The sequence below is a fragment of the Trachypithecus francoisi genome, unplaced genomic scaffold (assembly GCF_009764315.1).
Source record: "Trachypithecus francoisi isolate TF-2019V2 unplaced genomic scaffold, Tfra_2.0 Lachesis_group18, whole genome shotgun sequence".
NCBI classification, from domain to species: Eukaryota; Metazoa; Chordata; class Mammalia; order Primates; family Cercopithecidae; genus Trachypithecus; species Trachypithecus francoisi.
In genome coordinates, this window is record NW_022681463.1 from 21,341,330 (window position 1) to 21,369,259 (window position 27,930).

Genomic DNA, 27,930 nt, shown 5'->3' on the forward strand with positions numbered 1-27,930 from the left:
AACTTTGAAAACATTATGCTAAATGACAGAAGCCACTCACAGACCACATATTGTATGATTCCATTTATATAAAATGTCCAGAATAGGCAAATCCATAGAGACAGAAAGTAGGTTAGCGGTTGTCAGCGCACAGGGCAAGGGAGTGATGGAAGCAGGTGTGGGGGCTGGAGAATGACTGCTGATGGGCCTAAGTTTTCTTTTTGTGTGACAAAAATGTTCCATAATTAGATTATAGGAACAGTGGTGCTTGCTAACACTGTAAATATACTAAAAACTTGGCCTCTACAAATGGGTGAACCTTTTTTTCTTTTTTTTTTTTTGAGACGGAGTCTCGCTCTGCCGCCCAGGCTGGAGTGCTGTGGCCGGATCTCAGCTCACTGCAAGCTCCGCCTCCCGGGTTCGCGCCATTCTCCTGCCTCAGCCTTCCGAGTAGCTGGGACTACAGGCGCCTGCCGAGTCCCCGGGCTACTTTTTTGTATTTTTTAATAGAGTCGGGGTTTCACCCTGTTAGCCAGGATGGTTTCGATCTCCTGACCCCGTGATCCGCCCGTCTCGGCCTCCCAAAGTGCTGGGATTACAGGCTTGAGCCACCGCGCCCGGCGGGTGAACTTTTATGTTACATAAAATGTATCCTGATAAAGCTGTTTAAAAAGAGAAAGAACAGTTCCTCCAGCAAATGAATTCCTACTGCCATATTTGAGTGTGAAGGGATTTCAGAGCTAAAGACACAATTCTTTAACACTAACTAGAGGCTGTATTTACCCATGTAGTTATACCAAAAAAGAAACTATCTAAATAATATCAACCCTGAATTACATGATGCCAAAATTAGCTCAACGTGCATGACCTGAATGATATTTTCATACCTTCTCTCTTGAGAAGTCACCTATTATTTCAACTGTTGCTAATGGTGATTGGTGAAGATGAATTTCCATGCACACACACAGAAAACCTTGGGGCCTTCTAATTCCATTTGAATATTGATTAAAATGTGTATACTCTAAAACTATCTTTTCTCCATCTTGTACCATTGAGAGAGAACAAGGATAAGACAGGAAATAATCACGAATTGCAAATCAGAGCCTGAAGGAAAAATGTTCCCTACATGGATGACAAATGTTTATAATGCCACTGTGATAAAATATTCAGCCTATTTTTAAAAATTTAATTTACTTATTAACTAGGAACCTCCCCGGAAAAGCACGAGGCTTAGGAAGCATTTGCAAGCCATAAAATGACAGAACTTTCTGAGTCTGGGATAAAAGGAATAGACATAATTTGCATATCTAATAACTATAACTGCAGAATTTCCAAAGCCAAGTTTAAGTAACATCAATGCTGTGGAACACTTACACAACAAAAGCAGGACATAGGAAATAAGGTTATTTAAGGTCTGTGTCTGTTCCTGCCAGTCCTATGTTAGTACTTGTCAGCATATCTTACAAATTCGGTGTCACGTAGACTCAGTTTCTACATTTAATTTCATTCCTGAAAACATAAGGCCAGGTGCAGTGGCTCATGCCTGTAATCCCAGCACTTTGGGAGGCCAAGCTGGGCAGATCACCTGAGGTCAGGCATTCGAGACCAGCCTGACCAATATGGAGAAACCCCGTCTCCACTACAAATACAAAATTAGCCAGGCGTGGTGGCACATGCCTGTAATCTCAGCTACTCGGGAGGCTGAGGCAGGATGATCGCCTCAACCCGGGAGGTGGAGGTTGTGGTGAGCTGAGATGGTGCCATAGCACTCCAGCCTGGGCAACAAGAGCAAAACTCCATCTCCGAAAAAAAAAAAGCAAAAAACAAAAACATGTAAATAAAACTGCCATAGAAGTTAGTAAATGTATGTTATCAATCATTTGAAAGACGAATATTTCCAAATTTAGCATTTAAAGTATACACAGGCATATATATATATATATATACACACACACAAATGCACACACAAGAATGTATATTTTTCATTCATTAGAATAAAATAGCTCTTTCTACTAGTTAAATACAGATTTCAGACAGCTTTCTAATGTGTTTACCCAGTTGAACACATTATTTAAATTTTACCTTGCTGTGCCATTATGAGGATTTGCCTTTTATTTGGGCAGTGTGCTTGACACTCCGAACTTTACTCAAATGTGAATTTTCAGTATGTGCACGCAGAATGTAAAACAAGATCCCTAAGTGTCTCATCAGGAAATAGTTGTCTTCCTCAGCTAGAAATTATAGCTTAAATATTACTTCATTTAGAAGAAACATTTTAGCAGTGAGTTTAAATATGAGTCACTGAAGTGAGAATCCACTTTGGTAAAAGCTATGAATTTCTAGCCTGTGTACACGAATATTTACATACTTATAATGGATCTGCTTTGAAATACACACAATCTGCCTTTAAAGTAAGGGGATGTGCCATTTTCAAGAATATAAAACCTAATAAATCACTCTCTCAGGAACATGTACAGCTTTAAACACCTAGTATAAGTAGCTGGCATATGGTAAGAGGTGAATAATGTTAAAATATGCCCTATACACATAGGATCATGGACAGACACAACATATTGTGGTGTTTTGGTAATTCTGGATGTACAAAACATAAATATCAAATTTGTGCTAGTATTGTTTATTGATTGATCGATCGATTAATCAATCGCCACTCTATGCACAATGATGGCTTCCTGTCAGTTACATTAATGCTATCTAGTTTATGGACCACCTAGTTGTTAGCACACATATGGATTCACATCAGTGATTCTAATTCCTGATGAGCCCTATGAGAAAGTCTTCCCCGGCTCAAAGCAACAGCAGGATTCCATGAATAATGCCCATTCTCACCTTCACTCTGCAAAGTACTAGCATGGACCTTTTCTGAAAAGCCTCAAAAAGAAGAAAAAAAAAATAAGAGAAATATCAGTTGAGGGGAGATTATACACTAGCTTGGTGATGCTCTAATCAGTTGACTGTTAACTAAGCCATGGACTGTCATTAGCAAAGAAGGGAACATTACTTGGAAACTTCCATGGGCATGAAGAATCTGATTGGGTAGAGATCCTTCTAGAGAGGCCAGCGATGTCTCTACCCTTAAAAAATAATAAAATTAAAGGACAAAGACAAGTAAGATGGTGGTCTTTGAGAGGGGAAAAAGAGACAGCACTGCATCAAGAAAAAAATGCTTTTATTCCCTCTTTTCCAGTTTTAATGGAATAGATGGCTATGACTGAATTTATTTCAAGTTCATTCAAAAAATATTTAATGTTTATCATCATGTGCTGGCACTACTTGAGGTGCTATAATGAAAATGAATGGTGGATTTCAAAGTTACCAGGGAGCAAGATTTACAGCAGAAGAATAACAGGTAAGAATTTGTTTGAATGAATGGCTGTAAAACACAGCTAGTGCAGAACTGATTTCATGAATAACAGGCTAGTGGGAAGCACACCATAGGGAATTCCCACTGCTGCAAATGCCAGGAGAACAGGGAAAGAAACTCAAAGTGGAATATTGGGAGCATGGAGGAATTCAGTATCCTTGGACTCTTGACTGATTTAACGTGTCTTTATTTTTATATTAGGTAAACATATTCCAAGAACAGCATAATAAAAGTTTACGTAGGATTACTGGGCATGTGGTGCCTTTCAGTATTTTCAGTATTCCAAGAGTTCTGGGGATGGGTGAGAGAGGAGAGAATATACCAACAAAAGCACATTTTCCTAAAATAAATCATGGGGGCAGTTTGCAGCAGGCTGATACAAAAATAATGTTCCTAATTTTCTTGTGTCAAGGCAACATAAAATATAGTTCCCCCAAATAATGCATGGTTGCTTGAATAAATCTTTAGTTTTGGAAGGGGTTTGACACCAGTCTCATTTGTAAATCATAAAACATTTGATATGGAGGAAAGCAGTGTTACTTACAGTAATTACTTAAAAGAATGATGAAATATAAAAAGTGACTACATTTTTCCTGACATCCCTTCCAACTTCGCTAAAATGTTTTCCCTGAAAAAACCCCCCTGAATTCCATGGCACTGATGCTTTTCTCCTTTAGTGAAAAGGAAAAAATTCTGAAGTTAAATGAGAATGCTTTTTGGCATATCATGATAGCATCTCAATAGATGTGATTTTATGTTATTGATGACTTATTTGGCACAAAAACATTTTAGAAAACTTTAATATCCTTTGTAGGTGTTTCAGATATGATGCTCTTGTCCATTTCTACTGTAGCCAATGAGACCATGTTAAGGATATATCATCCATGATCCCATTTTCCTATGAAAAATCCTAGTAGACTTATTTCAATTCACAGTGAAAATTCTAGGAACATCATCCACCATTGATTTCTGCATCTAAAAAGAATTATATAAAGCCACTGATTAAGTTTTAGGTCAAAGCTTAAATAAAAATATTAAGCATAATTTTACTGAGTTCTCAGGATACTCCCTACATTGCCTTATGTAGGAAGTAATTAGTATAATTACTAAAAAATATAATTTATGGATATTCCCAAGAACTTTGCTGTGCACAGACACTAATGTTAAATAGTTCAGATGTTATAGAAATCTAGTAACAAAATCAACGAGTTCATTGCATATTGCCATAAAAGTGCTAACACCAAAGAAATTATCCCCTCACCCACATAAGTAGAGTCCTTTGGTAATTAAACATTTTGCATATTATAAAGTGTGTCTTTCAGGATACTAAATTAAACGCCTGCAAGTTGAAAGAGTTAATTCACCTTCTACAGAAATACCACTTTGTTAATACAGAAAAGCTTCAATACAGTAAAAATGGGATTTTACAGTCTTTTAGTCAGCATTTTCATTACCCTTGGCCTTCTGTTGTTAATGTCTGTCTAAAGTAAAGGAATATTAAATATACTTATCACATTTAGGAAGAACAATTAAATTAATATTTTCAAGTCCTTTTTGGAGGAAGTTTTACGAGGAGTTTATAATTTTCATTGGCATTTACTTTTTCAATATTTTTTTTCCCCAGACTTCATCAGGAGAGCCATGTTAGCATAATGTACTTGACTAACAGAAAATACATTTTCTCTCATAATAAGCATAGATTATTTCATATTCAATTTGGATTTGGTTTTGCAGGCTTTGAAGGTATTTTAAATGATTCAAACGCTGTCTGTTTACTGTGCTACGGGGAAAATGAATCGAGGAGACTATAATCTATAGAGCTTTACTTTTTCTGAAATTTCCGGTCAGAATATGTAATAACAACTCCAACAGCAATGCCAACTGAATTCCTATGCTTTTGGTCATGAATAGTTGAGTAATATGTGCTGAGCCTCAGCAGCAAGATCATGCAGACCTGTACTGGAGAAACGGTACTTTCTTCTATATCAAACTTCATTAAACATACATGACTCTCTGGAGAGCCTTCCTGAGTCCCATTTCCACTCTCTGCCCACAGGTGGTAGACCTCAGGCCACTATCCAGTTTTTAAATATAGACATATAGTTCTGTTCTCCTATTATCTAGGGCCATGGCCTTAAGGAGGACACGGGAGGCTTTTCTTAGGGGGACATGTACAGAGGTAATTTCTTCATCTTAGGTGAATTATTTCCTAAAATTGATCTAAGACTGAGTCCACTGTCAAGGTCATCTATTTCACGGCCAACTTCTTACAAGTCACAAAAAGGACATTATTCTCACCTATCCTAAATGTCACATGGTGCATAATGCCAGCATTTAAGTAGCTAAGGACCAGAAATGGGAGTGGGATGCTAGGAACAATTCAAACACATGATTATGCATGGAGAGAAACAAATTATTCTAATATCCAAGATCCTTTGCAAGCAGGTCTGCTACTATATTATTTTTGACTTACAGTTTGGAAGATGTTCAATGAATTGAGTGACTTTCCTATAACGATATTCCATTTATTCCAAGCAAACCATTTATTTGAATAATGTGTTTCAATACATACCGTATACACACAAAAAGGACTAGGACTCTGTCCATAAGTAATATTCACCCAAAGATTTATTCACCTATTAGGGGGAAAATCCTACGCTTTCATTAAGGAAAGAATTTGTAACAAAACTTTACTCTTAAGTTTTAATTATCAAAAAATTTAGTTTCATAGTTTTGATCCATTTAATATCAATAATAATTGTAATGATAACTCAATCTGAAGGAATATCTTAGCACTTGGAGCCTTACAATCATGGAAATTAAACAGAAAATTAATTTAATTATACACATGTGTTTGTTTGCAGAAATGATAGAGTGGTTATTAAATTTTTCAAAGCATAAATTTGTATTATATTAGCATAAATTTCTGTAGGGGAACTATAATGGAAATACAAGTTCAGGAAAAAGGAAAACAACCGTTAAAGAAAAACTTGCTTATGTCTTTTTAAATGGATAATAATGGATTGCAAATTGAAGAGAAATTTAGTTCATTGGAAGTGTTTATAAGAGCAATGTAATGTTGTTTTAACTGTCAATATTTACAATGTGGCACCAAATGCATCCTTTGCAACTATTTATTTATTCATTTATTTAGAGACCTAGTCTCGCTCTGTCACCCAGGCTGGAGTTCAGCGGCATGATCTCGGCTCACTGCAACCTCTGCTTCCTGGGTTCAAGCGATTCTCCCGCCTCAGCCTTCCGAGTACCTGGCACTACAGGTGTGCACCACCACACCCGGCTAATTTTTGTATTTTTAATAGAGACAGGGTTTCACCAGTCATTTTGGCTAGGTTGGTGTCAAACTCCCAACCTCAAGTGATCCACCCACCTCAGCCTCCCAAAGTGCTGGGATTACTGGCATCTATTTAAACTTATGATAAAAATTTTAGATAACAACGTACAAATGTTGAGGAGTGTATACAGTTTCAAATTTATTTTAGGGAGGACATAAACAAAAAATATGGAGATGATTGTACTGGATCTCTGCCTCTAATTCTAATTTTGGTTACTTCTTGAAGAGACAGATTCTCAATGTTTTCTGTGCAACTACAAAGTTCAGAGTCATTGAAGGCTTCAGGATGATTGTGACCATGTGAGTATGTGTGAGAGATGTGAAAATGTGCTGCGTTTGAGAAGAAAATTCCTGTTAAAATGTGGAAGGCAGAACAGAGGAGCAAGAAATTGAATGCTGTTATAATTTCTCAGGACTAGAAAAAATGTTTATGATATTTTGGAATGAATATTGACAAATACATAAAGTGAGTCCAGAAAAATAAAAATAGATGCTTTGTTTGGGGGGATGGTATTATCAATAAATTTTCTTTCATTTTTTAAGTGATTTTTATGCGTATATTATCTGAATTTTTTCCTTAAAAATGTATGTTAGATTCACATATAGAAAAAAGAAATGTCCCTGTAAACAATAAAAAATAGACAACTTATACATAAGTTATTGGCAACATTTACCATGAATGAAACCACAGTGTAAAGAGCTAGTACTCACAATGGACTAGAAGTCCAGTTTCTCAAACAGAGGACATAAGCATACTGATAGGTCATAATGGTTTAATCTAGCCATGGAAATTGTTTTTAATTAAAAAAATAAACTGCTAAAAAGACTTAAAGGGGCCAAAGGATGACAAAGACCAAACAACACATAATGTTCACTTTAGGGCAGTAGGAAAGAAGAGGGGACAGTGAGACTTAATGCATTCCCGAGGGCTCTTCTCTCGGTATTAGCATCCAGATGTTGTCCATGGCCAGCAGCAGCAACAGTGTGTCACTCATGGGCAAAATGCAAGAACACTAGTCACGCAATATCTATCAATATCTATGTGTTTACTGTCTGTCTTCCACACGGACTATAAGCTCCATGAGGGCAGGGATTTCTCCTGCTGTGTTCACTGTTCACTGCTTTATTTCTCGTGCTTCCCAACAGTGCCTAACCACAGTAAAGGATAAATAAATATGTGTTGAATCACTGGATGGATGAGTGTTTGAATGAATGAATGAGTGATCTGAGTACTTAGTTTCAGATTAATGAAAGTCAGGGGAGGAACTTCAAGAGTGTTATAACTGCTCGTGTCAGATGACATGAGATGGATTTCAGGAATTTGAAGGAAGGTGACTGGATCTAAGATTTAGGAGATCATTTTGGAGAATTTTAAATTAATATTTGAAGTCTATTGCTTTAAAAATTAGTTTGCAAGTTATGCAGAGAAATAGCACACAGACTAAGGAGGGAACTAAGATTCAAGGAAGGTGTTTTGTTTATTTTTATTTTTTTCCCAGAAAATGGAAAACAAGAGAAGGAAAATTTCTCATGCCAACATAAAGAATAAATAAGTCCAATTACTGACATAAACACAAACAGTAATAGTTCTTTATACAGTACTTTGCAGTTCTTGAAAAACTTTAATAAATTTAATCTCCTTTAAAACTTGAAACTACTCCTTAAAATGCCCCTTGAGATCCATTTCATCTCTGGAAATGGAAATGAGAAGGGCCAAATACCTTGTCCAAAGTCAAGCAACTTGTAACTGGTGGTGCCTAGAATAAAACTCGGTGGTTTGACCCATTTCAATGTCAGCACCAGTGAAGGCAAAAGTGACTCCGCTTTGAATGCTAATCTGCCATGTTGACTTCTGATTAGCCTCATGACTGCCTCCTGGTTTTTACTTTATTAACGTTTACTTCAACTGACGTAAGACCAAAGCAACCTTGATGATGTCATACAAAGTACAGGCTATGACACACACCACATTCTTGCCTGTTCTGGAAGGTTGCCTTTAATTGTCTTGCTGAAGAGCACATCTGCTTTCCTGGAGCTGTCTAAGCCTTGGGTCTGAGGAGTAGCAGTGTGGGGATCTGCCTGTCTTACTGCTATCCAAGGGCACGGTTCTGTCTTTAAGTTCCCTCAATACATCACCCAATATCGACAAACTGAATCTGTCTGCCTCCTTCTTTGGTTCCTTAGCTCCTTCAGGATTTGGGGGTCACTTTGCATACATGGCCCTTCCATGGAAAAGCATCATTTGAATATACTCAAATAAACACACATTTTTGTTTTTGAGGAGTATGTGTGTGACATGGAATAGTTTAATGGGGATTCTGGCTTAACATGCCAACTTTGCCTATATAAAAATGTTAAAACACTGAAATTTGTTCCTATCTGTCATGTTCATTTACTGTAGCTATTAACTAGAGCCCATAAACAAGTGGGTGGTTAATATCATTTTTACCCTTAGGAAAGAAAGAGTTTCAATATCCTTTGCATTTCTAAATCAAAGTACTCAGCATAATAAGTCTTTTTTTAAAGCACAGAGTATTAAAGATTATTGAAAAAATAACTGATCTAATTTAGACACTTATCAGAAATAAATCATGCCCTCAGAAAATGATATATCTTGAGAAAATATGCAGTTTTCCTTGAGAAAATGGCATCAGAAGAGGCAGGAGATAAGCCAGATGAAACGGGATGGGAATAAAATAATAAACATGTTTAATATTCTAGGGCTCATTTTTGTAGCTGCATATTTTGGGCAACACTTTAGAATACAGTCTCACTGCAAAAAGTACAGAATCAAGGCATGAGAAAACTGAGCCCTAGCAACTAAAGCGGCTTGTTGATGTCATGTGACTGATCAGTAGTTGTGCAACTAAAGAAACAGCTCATGTCTCCTGATACGTTTTTTCTTCATACAATGTCACTACATGCAAGTTTCCAAACTTGGAAAGAGCCAGCATATAGGGATCCTGTGTTATACCTTTTAAAGAAGAGAGGCTGAAAGACTTGAATAAGTACTTAGCCTGGACGACGAGTCTAGAATTCAAGAAATATCTGGATTTCAAATAGGCTACTTTTTTATGCAGATTATTGCAGAACTCTCTACAGGGATTATCAATGGAGGCCTGGAAAACTATGATATCAATCGACATAATAAAATCCAAACAAACTGGGATGTAGTTCTACAAATTAGCTTTCTAAAACTGAGGGGAAGAATATATTATGTATATAGATTAATCTTAAGAAAAATCAGTTTCATGTTGTTGAAACTCCAATGTCATTTCCCATACCTCCTTAAATCCCAATTTATTCTGTCTTTCTAATTAGACTCAAGGAGTTATTAGTCCATGTGGGCCTGATGTCTACTCAGGTTTTTTGGGGGGGGGGGATGGAGTCTCTCTCTGTCGCCCAGGCTGCAGTGCAGTGGTGCAATCTTGGCTCACTGCAACCTCCCCCTCCCCCTGGGGTTTAAGCGATTTTCCTGCCTCAGCCTCCCAAGTAGCTGGGATTTCAGGTACCCACCACCACGCCCAGCTAATTCTTGTATTTTTAGTGGAGAGGGTGTTTCACCATGTTGGCCAGGATGGTCTCAAACTCCTGACTTCGAGCGATCTTCCTGCCTCGGCCTCGCAAAATGCTGGGATTACAGGTATGAGCCACTGTGTCTGGCAGTCTATTCAGATTTAAAGAGCTACAGGTCATCATGCATTGTAACAAATCTTAAGTCTGATTTTACATTGTGACATAGTAAGAAGTCAAACTGTACATACAGAATTTTCATTGAAAACTTGACATTGGGTTTTCTTTATTGATAAATCTGGTAAAAGGAAACAGTAAATAATTTTGAAAAAAGCATTAAAAACCAGTCATTTCATTATAAGGTTTCTGTTCTTTAACATTAGAAGAATTAATTAAGTCTAATTAAAACATCTACATTCTCCAATATGCTCCAAGTGCTGTTTGTCAATTTGCCAACCCAGCCCTTGAATTTTCAGACATGAAAATGGGATGGAGGGGCACCGCGGGAAGATGGCGTTGAAGGTGGGCGACATGGAAGATGGGCAGCCTTCCAACTCGGATTCCGACATGAGGGTCGCACCCAGCGACAGGCCGCTGCAATTGCCGAAAGTGCTAGGTGGCGACAGTGCTATGAGGGCCTTCCAGAACACGGCAACTCCATGTATCACATGATCGAGCTGTTGAAAGTGTGGATTCAAGTGAAGAGAGTTTTTCTGATTCAGATGATGATAGCTGTCTTTGGAAACGCAAACGACAGAAATGTTTTAACCCTCCTCCCAAACCAGAGCCTTTTGCGTTTGCCCACAGAGCAGTCAGAAACCACCTGTTGCTGGAGGAAAGAAGATTAACAACATACGGGGTGCTGTGCTGCAGGAACAGAATCAAGATGCAGTGGCCACTGAACTTGGTATCTTGGGAATGGAGGGCACTATTGACAGAAGCAGACGATCCGAGATCTATGATTATTTGCTTGCTAAGAAACTTAGGAAGGAATCTCAAGAACATACAAAAGATCTAGACAAGGAACTAGATGAATATATGCATGGTGGCAAAAAAATGGGATCAAAGGAAGAGGAAAACGGGCAAGGTCATCTCAAAAGGAAACGAACTGTCAAAGACAGGCTGGGGAACAGACCAGAAATGAACTATAAAGGTCGATATGAGATCACAGAGGAAGATTCTCAAGAGAAAGTGGCTGATGAAATTTCATTCAGGTTACAGGAACCAAAGAAAGACCTGATAGCTCGAGTAGTGAGGATTACTGGGAACAAAAAGGCAACTGAACTTCTGATGGAAACTGCTGAAGTTGAACAAAATGGTGGTGTCTTTACAATGAATGGTAGTCGAAGAAGAACACCAGGGGGAGTTTTTCTGAATCTCTTGAAAAATATTCCTAGTATCAGCGAGGAACAAATTAAGGACATTTTCTACATTGAAAACCAAAAGGAATATGAAAATTAAAAAGCTGCTAGGAAGAGGAGAACACAAGTGTTGGGAAAAAAGATGAAACAAGCTATTAAAAGTCTAAATTTTCAAGAAGATGATGACACATCACGAGAAACTTTTGCAAGTGACACAAATGAGGCCTTGGCCTCTCTTGATGAGTCACAGGAAGGACATGGAGAAGCCAAGCTGGATTCAGAGGAAGCCACTGAAGTTGATCATTCTCATGATTTGGACATTTTTTAAGTACATTTTTGACAGTCTGAGGACTAAGCCTTTCTAAAATAACATCGTAATAAACCATTTTTACTGAGATTGCACCGTTTTGCACTGGTAAACATGAGAATCTGGAGGAAAGACAATTGTTTTCTTGTTTAAAATAGTGTATGTGCAGAAAGGAATGCAACTGATAGAACATTTAAGGATATCTCATGTCTGACAATGCTTAAGAGTACATAGCACAGGCCTTGATTTCTCATTGTGTTGCATGTGCTAATTATGAGTATTACTAGTTGATAATCAGTTTTGTCTAGGTCATAACATACTATTCGAAAGTTTGTTTGCTTTTTCAAGTTTATCTTTGCAGTGAATTATGCCTTGGCTTTAAAACATTCCACTAAAATCATAATGGGACATATAAATTATTAAGTTGTTACAAATGCAAACAAACAAACAAAAAAAACCAAGATGGGATGGAGGGCTTGTACTGGAGTGGTGCCTGGCTGGGTCACATCACAGCATTCAGACATTGTTAAGTATCATCCAGTAAGTTGGTCCTTGATACTGTCTATCTAGTATACCATGTGATTATCTCTTTAATTTCCTGAAATGGATCAAGATGCAAATAAAAGAAAAATGTGCAAACAACTTACTTTTTGCTTTCTCTACATGAATACATGTCAAATTAATTTGTGGTATAGATAAAATTTTTCTCTCCAAAGCAGCATTCACAATAGACCAGGGTTCAATCTAACAACAAAACGATGCTGAGGAAAATCGAGATTACTCTATGGAAGTACTGGAATGAGTAATGCAATTTTGCCAATGAAATGCTAAGTTACGTGTATGAAGGTGATCCTAAGCAATACTTTATTTTATTCTACTAAGAAAATAGTTCATTAATTTCTCTGTATCTTTGATTATGTACTATTAGCAGTAAAATATAGTTTTTGAATGACACATCTACCAAGGGAAATCAATTGGTTCTCAGAGCAGGGCAGAGCTCAGATATGCAGATTTAACCTTCTTTTCAATTTCAAAAGTGAGACTGCCAGAGAAAGGCATGCAGTGAGCCTCTTGAAGTCTCTGAATTTGGAGTCACATTGAGGGGCAATTATAAGTACCAAAATGTCTACGGTCATTAGAACTGATTGAACTTTTACTCCACACTCTACTTATCCAATCAACAGTAAAGTGGACTGTGTATATTACCTCCATTCTGTTTGTAATATCATAGAATCTTTTCTTGAGTGTCAAGAAAGTTTAAATAGTAGGCTGTATGATGGTAGATCAAAATGCCTAACAAGCATAAGGTAATCAAACTCCTAATTATTGACTTAACAAAAAAGGTCTTGTTTTTCAATTGTGTGTCTTTTAAGGAGATACATAAAAATGATATTTTAACCTTTTTGCTTATCCCACTCAAAGACACACAGCCCATCTCTCTCAATCCTCCCTTTAATTATTTGCTAAGAGTAGTGCTCCTCTTGTGATTTTGACACTTCTTCCTCTATTCTGACTGAGCTCTATTGATGCAGCTGTCATGTTCCAGCAGCGTGCATCATTCACAGGGCTGATTTACAATGTTCAAACTTTTTTAAGTTCTTAAACTTATAATTAGACTATGTGCTCAATTTTTACACAAACAGTTCAGCATCCAAGTTTCTGCTGAACTACACCTTTGACACATTACCTTCTTGGCAGGTTACAATTATACTTTATTGACTGGAGTTGTCAACATTGGAGAAAGCACACGCCACGCTCCTACCTGAGACTTGTTATTGACCATGACACTGGAAAAGGAGCATGTGGCGTAGTTAGCTGTGCCTTCAGACTATTTTCATTCACAGTTAGATGCGAATCATTCACTTTTCCTTGGTCAATTTTTGCCTCTTTCAAGATGACTGTGTGACTCTTGATTTATTTTAACTGTCTGAATCTGAACAATAGCAGGATCCTATCAAATGTCCATAGAAAGGGATTTTTCATTAGTGCTTTGCAAAAGCCATTTCGGAGAAATTGAAGTACTTTGTAATTGGCCCTTTCCCTTTTTCAGGCTTCAGTAGGATATTTTCAACTCAACTGAGATAACTTAGGGTCAAACTCTACTAACTTTTTTTGAGATCTTTGTGCTCCCTTCAGGGCTGCCAGTAATTATAGGCAAAAATCTTTTGCTAAAATTTTAACATTTTACATATTTCAAGACAGTGAGTTTTTTTTTTCACCTTCTGAATATACATTGAAACGTGGAACTGTCAACATAATTCAGGATTCCTGACATTTAATTTCAATCAAACATTTAATGCTGTAATTTCCTTTGCTTTTATATCCCTACTTTAAGTGTGTCTCTCTAATATATTGATAATTCATGTGTAATAAGGAAATGTTCTGGCAAAGAAAAAGTGGATTAATTTCTAGAATGGATTAAGATAAATCTAGGTCAATATTGAGATAATCTAATAACTTATGCCAATACATTTATCTGTTATGTTCTTTCTCCCAGCTGCATGATCAGTAGGCATAGAAAAACTAACTAAATATTCTTTGACTAATAGGTTTTGATCCATTTAACTGTGTTAACACAATTCCGGAAAATTAAGCTGACCAAGTTTCATGGGGGTATTGACCAACATGGCAGCACCCCCATGGCCCCTTCTGCTTGACTAAATTTTAGACAGGTTTCTTTCTAACTACAGGCTGTGACTTCTCTTTTTGTAGTGCATTTACCTTAGAAAAGTTGTAAATTCTTTCTCTGCCTCTTTGAGATGTAAATCTTCTGCAAGCCTCTTTTCACCTTTACAACTCAAAAATATTATTCTCAAGGAACTGGGAGCCAATTGTTTGAAAAATAATCAATAAGATAGGGCCCCTATCTTCCAGTCTCTATGTGAGGGTAGGAGTGTAACTTTAACAAGCACCAATTAGCAAACACATGTGGCTTAATCACATTGACCAACCTCCCTCTTAATCTTCTCCAGCACTTTTCCAATAGTTCACTCCAATGCTAAAACCTCTCCAGCCTTTTGTTTCAGTGGAGTTGAGTTTATTTTTTTCGCTGTACTGCAATGGTCTCTCTCTCCCATTGCAATAGTCTTGAACAAAATCTTCCATGACTGTTTAACTCCATCTGGTGCAGATTCTTTTTGATGGTTCTTTTACTTTGACTCAATACATTACAGATTTCAATGAAATGAACTGTATTTTCATTCATGTATGTAACATGTAACTTGTGAATTCACCAATTTATTTTGGTCCTGTTTTGATTTTCTTGGGGTACTTTTCATTGTGCCATAAAATGCACAACAATTATAAACACCTCTACGCAAATAAACTAGAAAACCTAGAAGAAATGGATAATTTCCTGGACACTTACACTTTCCCAAGACTAAGCCAGGAAGAAGTTGAATCCCTGAATAGACCAATAGTAGGCTCTGAAATTGAGGCAATAGTTAATAGCCTACCAACCAAAAAAAGTCCAGGACCAGACAGATTCACAGCCGAATTCTACCAGAAGTACAAGGAGGAGTTGGTACCATTCCTTCTGAAACTATTCCTATCAATAGAAAAAGAGGAAATCCTCCCTAACTCATTTTACGAAGCCAACATCATACTGATACCAAAGCCTGACAGAGATACAACAGAAAAAGAGAATTTTAGACCAATATCCCTGATGAACGTCGATGCAAAAATCCTCAATAAAATACTGGCAAACCGAATCCAGCAGCACATCAAAAAGTTTATCCACCATGATCAAGTGGGCTTCATCCCTGGGATGCAAGGCTGGTTCAACATTCGCAAATCAATAAATGTAATCCAGCATATAAACAGAACCAAAGACAAAACCCACATGATTATTTCAATAGATGTAGAAAAGGCCTTTGACAAAACTCAACAGCCCTTCATGCTAAAAACTCTCAATAAATTCGTTATTGATGGAACGTATCTCAAAATAATAAGAGCTATTTATGACAAACTCACAGCCAATATCATACTGAATGGGCAAAAACTGGAAGCATTCCCTTTGAAAACTGGCACAAGATAGGCATACCCTCTCTCACCACTCCTATTCAACATAGTATTGGAAGTTCTGGCCAGGGCAATCAGGCAAGAGAAAGAAATCAAGGGTATTCGGTTAGGAAAAGAAGAAGTCAAATTGTCCCTGTTTGCAGATGACATGATTATATATTTAGAAAACCCCATTGTCTCAGCCCAAAATCTCCTTAAGCTGATAAGGAACTTTAGCAAAGTCTCAGGATACAAAATCAATGTGCAAAAATCACAAGCATTCTTATACACCAGTAACAAACAGAGAGCCAAATCATGAATGAACTCCCATTCACAATAGCTTCAAAGAGAATAAAATACCTAGGAATCCAACTTACAAGAGATGTAAAGGACCTCTTCAAGGAGAACTACAAACCACTGCTCAGTGAAATAAAAGAGGACACTAACAAATGGAAGAACATAACATGCTCATGGATAGGAAGAATCAATATTGTGAAAATGGCCATACTGCCCAAGGTAATTTATAGATTCAATGCCATCCCCATTAAGCTACCAATGATTTTCTTCACAGAATTGGAAAAAACTGCTTTAAAGTTCATATGGAACCAAAAAAGAGCCCGCATTGCCAAGACAATCCTAAGCCAATAGAACAAAGCTGGAGGCATTATGCTACCTGACTTCAAACTATACTACAAGGCTACAGTAACCAAAACAGCATGGTACTGGTACCAAAACAGAGATATAGACCAATGGAACAGAAAAGAGCCCTCAGAAATATTACCACACATCTACAGCCATCTGATCTTTGACAAACTTGAGAAAAACAAGAAATGGGGAAAGGATTCCCTATTTAATAAATGATGCTGGGAAAATTGGCTAGCCATAAGTAGAAAGCTGAAACTGGATCCTTTCCTTACTCCTTATACGAAAATTAATTCAAGATGGATTAGAGACTTAAATGTTAGACCTAAAACCATAAAAACCCTAAAGGAAAACCTAGGTAATACCATTCAGGACATAGCCATGGGCAAGGACTTCATGTCTAAAACACCAAAAGCAACGGCAACAAAAGCCAAAATTGACAAATCGGATCTAATTAAACTAAAGGGCTTCTGCACAGCAAAAGAAACTACCATCAGAGTGAACAGGCAACCTATAGAATGGGAGAAAATTTTTGCAATCTACTCATCTGACAAAGAGCTAATATCCAGAACTTATAAAGAACTCAATCAAATTTACAGGAAAAAAAAAAAAAAAACCAACCCCATCAAAAAGTGGGCAAAGGATATGAACAGGCACTTCTCAAAAGAAGACATTCATACAGCCAACAGACACATGAAAAAATGCTCATCATCACTGGCCATCAGAGAAAGGCAAATCAAAACCACAATGAGATACCATCTCACACCAGTTAGAATGGCAATCATTAAAAAATCAGGAAACAACAGGTGCTGGAGAGGATGTGGAGAAATAGGAACACTTTTACACTGTTGGTGGGATTGTAAACTAGTTCAACCATTGTGGAAAACAGTGTGGCAATTCCTCAAGGATCTAGAACTAGAAATACCACTTGACCCAGCCATCCCATTAGTGGGGATATACCCAAAGGATTATGTCACGCTCCTATAAAGACACATGCACACGTATGTTTATTCACAATAGCAAAGACTTGGAATCAACCCAAATGTCCATCAGTGACAGACTGGATTAAGAAAATGTGGCACATATACACCATGGAATACTATGCAGCCAGAAAAAAGGATGAGTTCGTGTCCTTTGTAGGGACATGGATGCAGCTGGAAACCATCATTCTCAGCAAACTATTTCAAGAAGAGAAAACCAAATACCGCATGTTCTCACTCAGGTGGGAATTGAACAATGAGATCACTTGGACACAGAAAGGGGAACATTACACACTGGGTGCTATTGTGGGGAGCGGGGAGGAGGGAGGGATAGCATTAGGAGATATACCTAATGTAAATGATGAGTTAATGGGTGCAGCACATCAACATGGCACATGTATACATATGTAACAAACCTGCATGTTGTGCACATGTACCCTAGAACTTAAAGTATTAAAAAAAATTTTTTACAACAATTTAGAGATTGGGTGTGCTATTTATCTAAACTTGTTTAAATATAATCATAATTCATAATCACTAGATTTCAGCTATAATTCTATGCACAATATCAATAAGGCCTACATTCATATAAGAATTTAGTGTATACATCATTTCATTAGATTGATTTTTAACAATTTACCTATCATTCATTTTTTACAAACCTAAAGGCATTGTTCAAGATATTTAAAATTACAAAAATGAAATAAACATTTTTAAAAATCTTTAAAAATGTAATTTTCTTGTTTTAATCAACATAATGACATGTAAGATACTGAATTAAAGATAATAAAAATAATGCTAGGTAAATTTAATATGCGGCATGCCATCTGATAATATATATATATATATTTTGAGATGGAGTCTCGCTCTATCGCCCAGGCTGGAGTGCAGTGGCCGGATCTCAGCTCACTGCAAGCTCCGCCTCCCGGGTTTACGCCATTCTCCTGCCTCAGCCTCCCGAGTAGCTGGGACTTACAGGCACCCGCCACCTCGCCCGGCTAGTTTTTTGTATTTTTTAGTAGAGACGGGTTTCATGGTGTTAGCCAGAATGGTCTCCATCTCCTTACCTCGTGATCCACCCGTCTCGGCCTCCCAAAGTGCTGGGATTACAGGCTTGAGCCACTGCGCCCAGCCTGATAAATATTTCACATTCAGTCCTCATGTAATCCTCATAGTAACGTCTGAGAAAAGAGCTTTACAAGTAATGAAACTGAGGCTTAGAGAGTATAAGTAACTTGCGTAAGGTGTTCAATAAATGTTTGCTGGTTTGAATTGTAATGACTTAGGTTATCTTCTGGATACTAAATCAATTACTCTGCCTATTTTGTCTTTTAAGTTAGGTAATATGGCTGTTTTAAGGCCTTTTTATAGGAGGTAAAAAGCTCTGCGCCATGTTTTCTCAGAAATGGTGGCATTTACTCGAGGGAGAAGAAATCCCAGAACCAAGTAACACTAAGCATCCCCCAAAAACCATGCAAGCTCCAGCAGGTGCTCCTTAGTAAATCCCCTTCTGCTGAGATCAGTAAGCCAGCTCGTTGGCATCTTGGTGTGCATTGTGAACAGCTGTTGAGTCCCACACCAGAAGACACTCTTTGTGACTCAGCGGAATGATCCTTTGTAAAACTGTTTGGCAAATTTCTTTGAAATTCATTTTGCTGCAAAGTGCTATGTAAATGCAAGGTGATTACCTTTTTAATAATAACTGAATTTATGTGCCTTTTTAAGTTTCTACCAGGTCTATTTTGTAGATAATTTATGGCAATACTCCATCATCAGCACCTATTTTTAGTCTTTCTGCCATTTCTAAGCCCCTAGTTCCAACTGTCTAACTTTGGATAAAATTTACATTCATGAAGAGACACTTCATTGCTATACAGAGAAGCTATAGAAGATGTTCAAATAAAAATATATATTTCAAAAGTTCCTGCTATGAGTTCTAAGCATTGCCATGGTTTTGTACAGAAAGATGGCAGTGATGCTGGTCTCCAGGCGTCTTAGTTTATGCTAGCACACAGACACAAGTCCTCTGAATGTAACATAGAATAAGAAATATAACAACACACATGTCAGAGTATAAATGGATTTCAAAGGTGGTTTATTTTCAGTAAGTTATTTAATGAACATAATTGAATACAAAGTATTTGTCAGGTGCTACAAATAGAGTAGCGAGTACAGCGACTGGGATCTCTCAGTTCATGGAACATACTATCTACATGTTTAGTTGGGGTTTCAGGGAAGAGTGGGTAGGAGCCATAAAGATAGGCATATCTGACAGGGTATTCCAGAAGAAAAAAAACAAAAAAGGGAAAGCACAGACACAGGGAAGTATAAAATATTCAAGCAAAATCATTGCAGAGCAAGTACTCTAAGCACCACCAGTATTTGCAGGTTCCCAAATCCTTTGTGAATCAAGTATAAATTAGAATTTAGGACAAATTGCCAAATGAGGAAAAAATCAAATTGATAGGTATTTTGTGAGAAAATGAAACTTTATTGCCTTGCTTTCAATATATGCCAATAAGTATAAATGTTTGGTTTTGTTATTTATTTTCTTAGACCCCAGGATATATGACTTACTCAACCTTGTAGGAAAATCTCTAACAGAATCCCTCTATGAGAGGAATTATGGTGATTAAAAATATCTTATAACAGATGTCTGTACTCCCATATTATTTGCAATAGCCAAGATATGAAGTCAACCTAAGTGTCCATCAACTGATGAACAAAAAATGTGGTATATAGACACAATGGAATACTATTCAGCCTTTAAAAAGTAGACACTCTTGCCATTTGCAACAACATAGATGAATCTGGAGAAAACTGGTAAGTGAAATAACCCAGGCAGAAAACACAACTACCTGTGATCTCACTTATGTATGAAATCATTCTACTCTAAAGACATGCACTCACGTATGTTTATTGTTTCAGTATTCACACTAGCAAAGACTTGGAACCAATCCAAATGCCCATCAATGATAGACCGAATAAAGAAATGTGGCACATATATGCCATGGAATACCATGCAGCCATAAAAAAAGATGAGTTCATGTCCTTTCCAGGGACATGGATGAAGCTGGAAACCACCATTCTCAGCAAACTATCACAAGAGCAGAAAACTAAACACTGCATATTCTCACTCATAAATGGGAGTTTAACAAGGAGAACACATAGACACAGGGAGGGGACCATCACACACAGGGGCCTGTCAAGGGGTGTGGGGCTAGGGGAGGGATAGCATTAGGAGAAATACCTAATGTAGGTGATGGGTTGATGGGTGCAGCAAACCACCATGGCACGTGTATACCTATGTAACAAACCTGCATGTTCTGCACATGTACTCCAGAACTTAAACTATAATAAAAAAAATTCAAACTCATAGAAGCAGAAAGTAGAATGATGGTTACCAACAGTGTTGGGAGTCGAAGTGTTGGTTGAGAGATACAAAATTTCTGTGAGATAGGAGGAATAAGTCCACGAGATCTATTATACAACATGGTGACTATAGTTAATAATATTCTTGAAAATCACTAACAGTAGATTTTAAGTGTTCTTACCACAAAAAAGATAGGTATGTGAGATAATGCATTGTTAATTAGCTTGATTTAATCATTCCATTATATATATACACACACACACACAGATATATATTTCAAAACATGATGCTATATATAATGTATACTTTTTTTCAATTAAAATTGATTAATTAAAAATTTTAAAAAAATCTTATAAGTTAGAGTTTTTACTCAGTCTAGCCAGAGTCATACAATGGTAACTCTCAACCTCAAAATTTCATTGACTTACAACAAAAAGTTTTATTTCTAGCTCTCAATCTATTCCATTCTATCCTTACCCTGAGACAACATCTGACAGTAACAGCTTCTTTCTGGAACAATTCAGCTATGATAGAGGGAAGTAGAGAAGGCAAGGAGAACCATAAGCTTTACCTTAAAGCTTTTGCTGGAAGGAACTGGGCTCCCTTCTGCTTAATTAGTGGTGTGCTGGAGTTTCTGCATATTGGTTCACAAGAACCAATGTTGAATTTTTATAAATTTGATGAGCAAGTGGTTAAAGATGGCTATTAATAATAATTAAATTACATAAACTTACAATCAAGGAAATTTCATTAAAAATGAATACTTAGAACTCACCATCCCTTAGTTTACTATATTTTATTGTCATCTATGGTCTTAAGGTTATTTACATCTGTTGTATCTGTATGATGGAAATAATATGCAATAGCATGCTACTGTATATCTCTTTCAAATTCCAAGTTCAGTGACATCACATCATTTCAAGATGATTTACACTACAGAAATCAGAAAACTCTATAAATCAGTGCTTTGGAATACTCCTCAAAATTTGTGACCACATTACTCACAGTCATTGGCTAGAGCAAGTCATGTGGTCACACCTAAACTCAACATGGCCAGGAAGTATGTTAAAGTCTAACACACAGCTTGAGATGAAAATTTGCGAGATAAGGAAGGGAAGGATTCATCATTGTAACCATGTCTCAACTCTTATTCTCTTGATTTTCCCTTATGTTTAACTTCACTTGCTGCTAACGCAGCAGGACCCTTGCAGTCTCCTCATTTAGAATCTCTCATTTATCAGCAACATTCATGGAACATTTACCCTGCATAAAGGAAACATGGAAATATCTATAACAACTCATTTTAATTATCACCTCTTTCTTCACTACTATATTCCTAAAAAGCCATGATATTGCCCCACCTTCTTTCATCAAAATTATTGCAATCTTGGTAGATTCCTAGGTTTCATACACACGTGTGCATGCGCACACACACACACACATGTTATGTCTTTTTACGCTAATGTGATAATGGATAAGAAAAGAGGTAAAGACCCTTCTTCTTTTGGTTTGGAGAGGAGGTCTTCTACCATAGCCTTAGGGCTCTGGATACGAAGAGTAGAACAGCCCTCAGTTTCCCCCAACCAAGTCATTATTTTATGTTGGGACTAATTGGGTAAAGTAGTTGCATAGCCAATGGGGTAAGATGCTTGGAAGAAAGTCTAATTTCTTCTAGTAATACTACCAAAGAGAAGAACTTGGTTGAATTTAATACATAAAATAGGAGAGTAGCAAATATACTCTAGCCTCTTTGGTACATGAAAGGCACAGATGTAGCTCAAAATGATGTCTTCTATGGCATTTAAGAGACAATAAAAACATTCATTCATTCACTTATTCATTCATCAAAACCTACTGCTAAAAGATGTTACTTAAAAGGAGAACTTTTTAAAAAGAGGGGAAAAATGGAGGAGTTCAGGATAACATGGGTGTAGGAATCTGGAGCTCCCTTGTGAAGCTACTTGACCTTGATCCTCTGCTAAGAAGTAGGTGTCTGTTGATCACAGCTTAAACACCGCATCTCTAAGACAATTCCATCCTTTTATTCATGAGGTAATTGTGGTTTGCCAACAGATAGATGATTTCACTCAAAAGTTAGTGGCCAAGTCCAAGATCAGAAACCAGGTTATTTTCTTCTAATTTAGAAGTCCTATAATCCCAATTCTGTATGTATAACTATTTTTGTGAAAAGTGACAAGTCTACAAACTTCCACCTAAATAAATACCATAGAAAAAGAAATGCAATTTCAAGAGTAAAAGCATGCTTCCAAATGAGCTCATGGTCTTTGAATGCTCTTTTATTATTTTAAGTTGTCCTCTTAGACCAGTTGCCATGGACTTTACAGAATTCTGAAACATTATTTTGTCTATAACATTGGCTTCCTACTGTGACCTGGAGTGGTTTTAGTTAATAAGCAGAGCAGTTTGCTTTTTTCGACTATTAAATGTTTTGAAAAAGTAGAGGTGGGTGTAGACAAGAAAGCACTAACCACCGAGAAAAATATTCTCCTGGGTCCATGCACCTAAGGATTCCAAGCCTCAATGTTAGAATGTCACTGTACTTGCCTACAAAGGAAGGCCATTACATCGTTCGAAAAGTTGTACTGAAACCAATTTGATAATCTCAAGGACAGTGAGTGACATAAAAGAACGCTCTTTTCTGCAGAGTAAATACTCAGACCACACAATGAAGTAGCTGAAATGATCAGAAGCTTTTCCCAAAGGGGCCTGCATTCATAATTCAGTCTTAGTGTGTTTTCTGTAGTAGGCTCTTTGTGTACCTTGAAATTTTAATTACACAATCACCATTATACTATTCCAAGAATTTTTAAAGGAAATTACAGTTTTAATGGTAAACTATTCACTTGTGTACTACATCTTCAAAGGGATTGTGGAAAGGTGTCAGATTTCAAATAAAAATGGTTCCAGTAAATAATGGCAGAAAAATAACAAGTGATAATTTCAATGTATTGATTAAAATTACCACATTGGAAATTATAAAATTAAAATTATTCCTTAACTATCTTCTGAAAACAATCCAGTTTTTCTCAGGATATCTCAACATAATGGAACACATTCATTTGCTTTTTCACTCATCTTTCCTGGGAATGACTACAATATAGGCACACACTAGGTTTCCAAAGGGGCAATTTTTACCTAAGATTTGTTCTGTTAGGGTAGAATTATGAATCCCAAGAAAAACATTCACTTACTATCCCCAGTGCTATTGTCAAGGTAATTTTTATGAGGTTTATGAATCATATTCAGAAGGTATCTTTACAAAATATTTTTCAGAGAAAAATATTTTGAATTCTTATACCATCATTATGTAACTATAATTGAAAATATATTTGTATGATTATGTGATAAGTTTCTGATACCATTACTGAAGTTTAAGTTCACTGGTACCTAGAACAATTTAACAACTTGATATTAACATATATCAGGTTAGTCATACTTCATGTATGGGAAAGATCAGATGATCTGAGGCAACAGAACTTGATGGAAAATGCAAGTGATTAAGAATAGTTGCTGTCGGGTGCGGTGACTCATGCCTGTTATCCCAGCACTTTGGGAGGCCAAGGTGGATGGATCACTTGAGTCAGGAGATTGAGACCAGCCTGGACAACATGGAAAAATGCTGTCTCTACTAAAAATACAAAAATTAGCTGGGCGTGGTGGTGCACACCTGCAATCCTAGCTACTCGGGAGGCTGTGCCAGGAGAATTGCTTGAACTCGGGAGGCAGAAGTTGTACTGAGCCGAGGTTGTGGCACTGCACTGCAGCCTGGGGGACAGAGCGAGACTCAGAATCAAAAGAAAAAAAAAAAATGTTGAAGTACTGGGTGCTATGTGAAAGATGCCAGGTGAGTGACAAAACAGGAAAGGTATGCAGGGGCCATGATTTTGTGTATCATGGCAATACTTTAAAAATTGGTAAGTAAAAATTATATCAACCTCATGTTCTAACAAACTGAAATCAGGCAAAAACAGGTATACAGAAGACATTTCTGCTGAAACCCCACAGGTTATTTACCTTTGCAAAAGTAGACCTACCCTACAGAACCACTAAAATGTTAGTTTTGCCTGGGCACAGACAATGAATTCTCAGCATACAGTGGAGAAACTGACTTACCGTATATGTTTGATAAAAGTTTATTAGATGAAGAAATAAATGAATGAGTGCCCATTTAAAAATGGTTCTGGATATTGCACCAAACTATGAACCTGTAGGAAAGTTTAGGGAAACAAAAAACAGCTAAACAAGTGAGAAAAACTCTCTTCTTTGAACTCAAAGACCAGCAATAGACAACATGGAGTCAGTCTTACAGAACGACTGTCTTCAGTCACAGCTGCAACGCTTTCACCCGTGCTTTCCTGGCTTGTGGGGCTATTAATGGAACATATCCTAATTTCCATCTCCTCTGCCTTAAAGAAAGAAGGAAAACAGGATCAAAGTCTCTCTTTTAGAATAAGCAATGAGCAATCATTCCTAACCTGGTTTTGGGAAAATAAATGGGAATTGAATGAACAGGGCAAAACCAAAAATGTGCTTTATATGGACAAAAAATCAATCCACAATGTTATAATTTCTGAAGAACGAAATCTATTCAGAAATATTAAACTCATTAGTTGAGATTAAAACTATGAGGCAATATTGTAAGTTTGTAATGGTAAAATATTCCTATAGATGTAATTATATTCCCAGGGCAAGAGGTCATGACATAGCAATAAACCTTACCGAGAGTAAACAGTTGCACAGATTGGATTCACGCCCTTACTTAAATGGAAATTTTAAATTTGTAAACAGGAAAACACAAGTGTGATTCTTGCATTATTCTGTGAAAAAATTATAATTCATTTATATTAACTTGAAAAATCCTCTCTCCTGTGAGTATTCTTAAAATAAAAGCCTTCTTCAGTTTTTCAATAACTTGTAAATATAAGTATTTTGTTTTCACTGTACTAAGCTGCTGTGGCCTTTTAATTAAAATAAAGAAAGAAAACATCATTTGATACCTGAGAAACAAAATAAAGTGACTTATCTACTTTGAATTTACTCAATATTTAGAAAAAAATTAATATTCCCACATACAATATGGGGTTTTCTTGTACTTTTTTGTACAGTGTGTTATTTTTAAAATGATGGCAACTTAGCCAAAAGAAATTTTCCCTCATAAAACTATAGTAATCATGTAATAGCTAAATTGGATTTAAGGACAGTAGGAATTATTTTAGAAATATGTGTCCAACTAAATTTTCATAGCACTAATTCACAGAATGCATAGGAATAGTGATTTAGAAGCAAATGAAATTTGAACCAGAAATTTCAATAGATGAGATGTTTACTTTTATACTTCATGAGTAAAGGAGAAAATAGTTTATTTTGAAAAAATAAGAGTCTGGGTGCACTGATTCACACCTGTAATCCCAGCACTTGGGGAGGCTGAGGTGGGTGGATCACTTGAGGTCAGGAGTTTGAGACCAGCTTGGCCCACGTGGTGAAACTCCGTTTGTAGTAAAAATACATAAAAATTACCCGGGAGGTGCATGCCTGTAATCCCAACTACTCGGGAGCCTGAGGCAGGAGAATCACTTGAACCCAGGAGGCAGAGGTTACAGTGAGCCGAGATTGCGCCACCGCACTCTCAGCCTGGGCGATAGAGCAAGACTCCATCTCAGGAAAAAAAAAAAAAAAAAAAAGGAAGAAAAAATAAGAATGTTCATGAGTTAGAATTTCTTTTAATTACTTTAAAAAATAGGTATGACAAAAGAATCGAATGCAAATACATCTATTTACATAGCAAAAGTAGCTGTACAGATACACAGGACTTGTTTTCTATGCCATAATGCAGGTGAGAAACTTCATTATTAGTCTTCAGACTTAGCATTTGAAAGCTATGAGTAGGGAAAAAATCTAATCAACTACCATTTCCTAGTTCTAAGGGCTTACTGAAATTGCTCCAAATCCAGAGTTAACTTTACTAAGTATTTTCCACCATAAAAGAAATCAGATGTGATCATCTTCATGGTAATTTTCTAGAATTCTCAACGAGGCCTGCTAATATTAACCAAGGAGATCTGAGAAATGATGAGTTTAGAAACAAACTACTTGTGCTCCTTGCACAGAAAACGAAGCCTAACACTTACAATTTTCCTATGCGTCTATTCTAACATTTCTCTAAATTTTCTATACACTGTCCTTTTAAATTTATAACTGATGATGGAACTGCTAACATCAGAACTAAGGACAGTCTATTCTGGGAATCATTTATTAGTATAACTAAAAGTCTAGTTAAATAATGACTTCATTTCACCAAGATCTCATGATAAGAATCAATATCCAGACCACTGATCTTGCATTAATTTGCCCCTGTCATCACTAAATATTGTCACAGTCACACCTTCCTGATATCTTGAATTAACCTTGAGTGCAACCATCGGTCTAAAATAAAAGCAAGGAAAATACTCTGTGAGGATATGAAATCAACAAACTTCTCTAATCGCTTTGATGGATATAGAACCAAAAGTAGAATATTATGTAAAGTTAAATAAAAAGTCCTGACTCTACAAAAAAGTAATTAATTACATTGACCTAATCAAACAAGCTATACCTCTATGTGAAAGAACCAGCTCTACCCTTCTATTTCACTGAAAAGGTACATTCTTTCTCAACTTGTTTATATAGTAGATTCTAATTTTAATAATGAACATTATCTTAAATACAAAAATAAAACATAAAATTAAGTACGTTGATCTAATGCAGGATCTATAAAAAAATATATAAAACACACACACACATACACACACACATATACACACATATCCCTGTAAACTAAAAATACATTTACTTATGAATCTATTCATAAAAGCACATGTACATGCATATAAACTATACATATATAAATTATGTAAACTATGCATGTATAAGTGGGGTATGTGTGTAAATATACCATAAAGATGTGTCTATATAAACTATATAAATATGATGTATTATTACATGTTTATGTATATGCCACATGTATGTATATAAAGTTTTATGG

General features: G+C 36.5%; 1 protein-coding gene and 1 pseudogene across 1 annotated transcript in view; one reads left to right on the forward strand and one right to left on the reverse strand.

Moving 5' to 3' along the window:
• Positions 1 to 27,930, reverse strand: part of GPC6 (glypican 6) — a 1,232,941-nt gene that overhangs the window by 419,031 nt on the left and 785,980 nt on the right. The window lies entirely within an intron of this gene.
• Positions 10,737 to 11,989, forward strand: LOC117063615 (annotated as a pseudogene).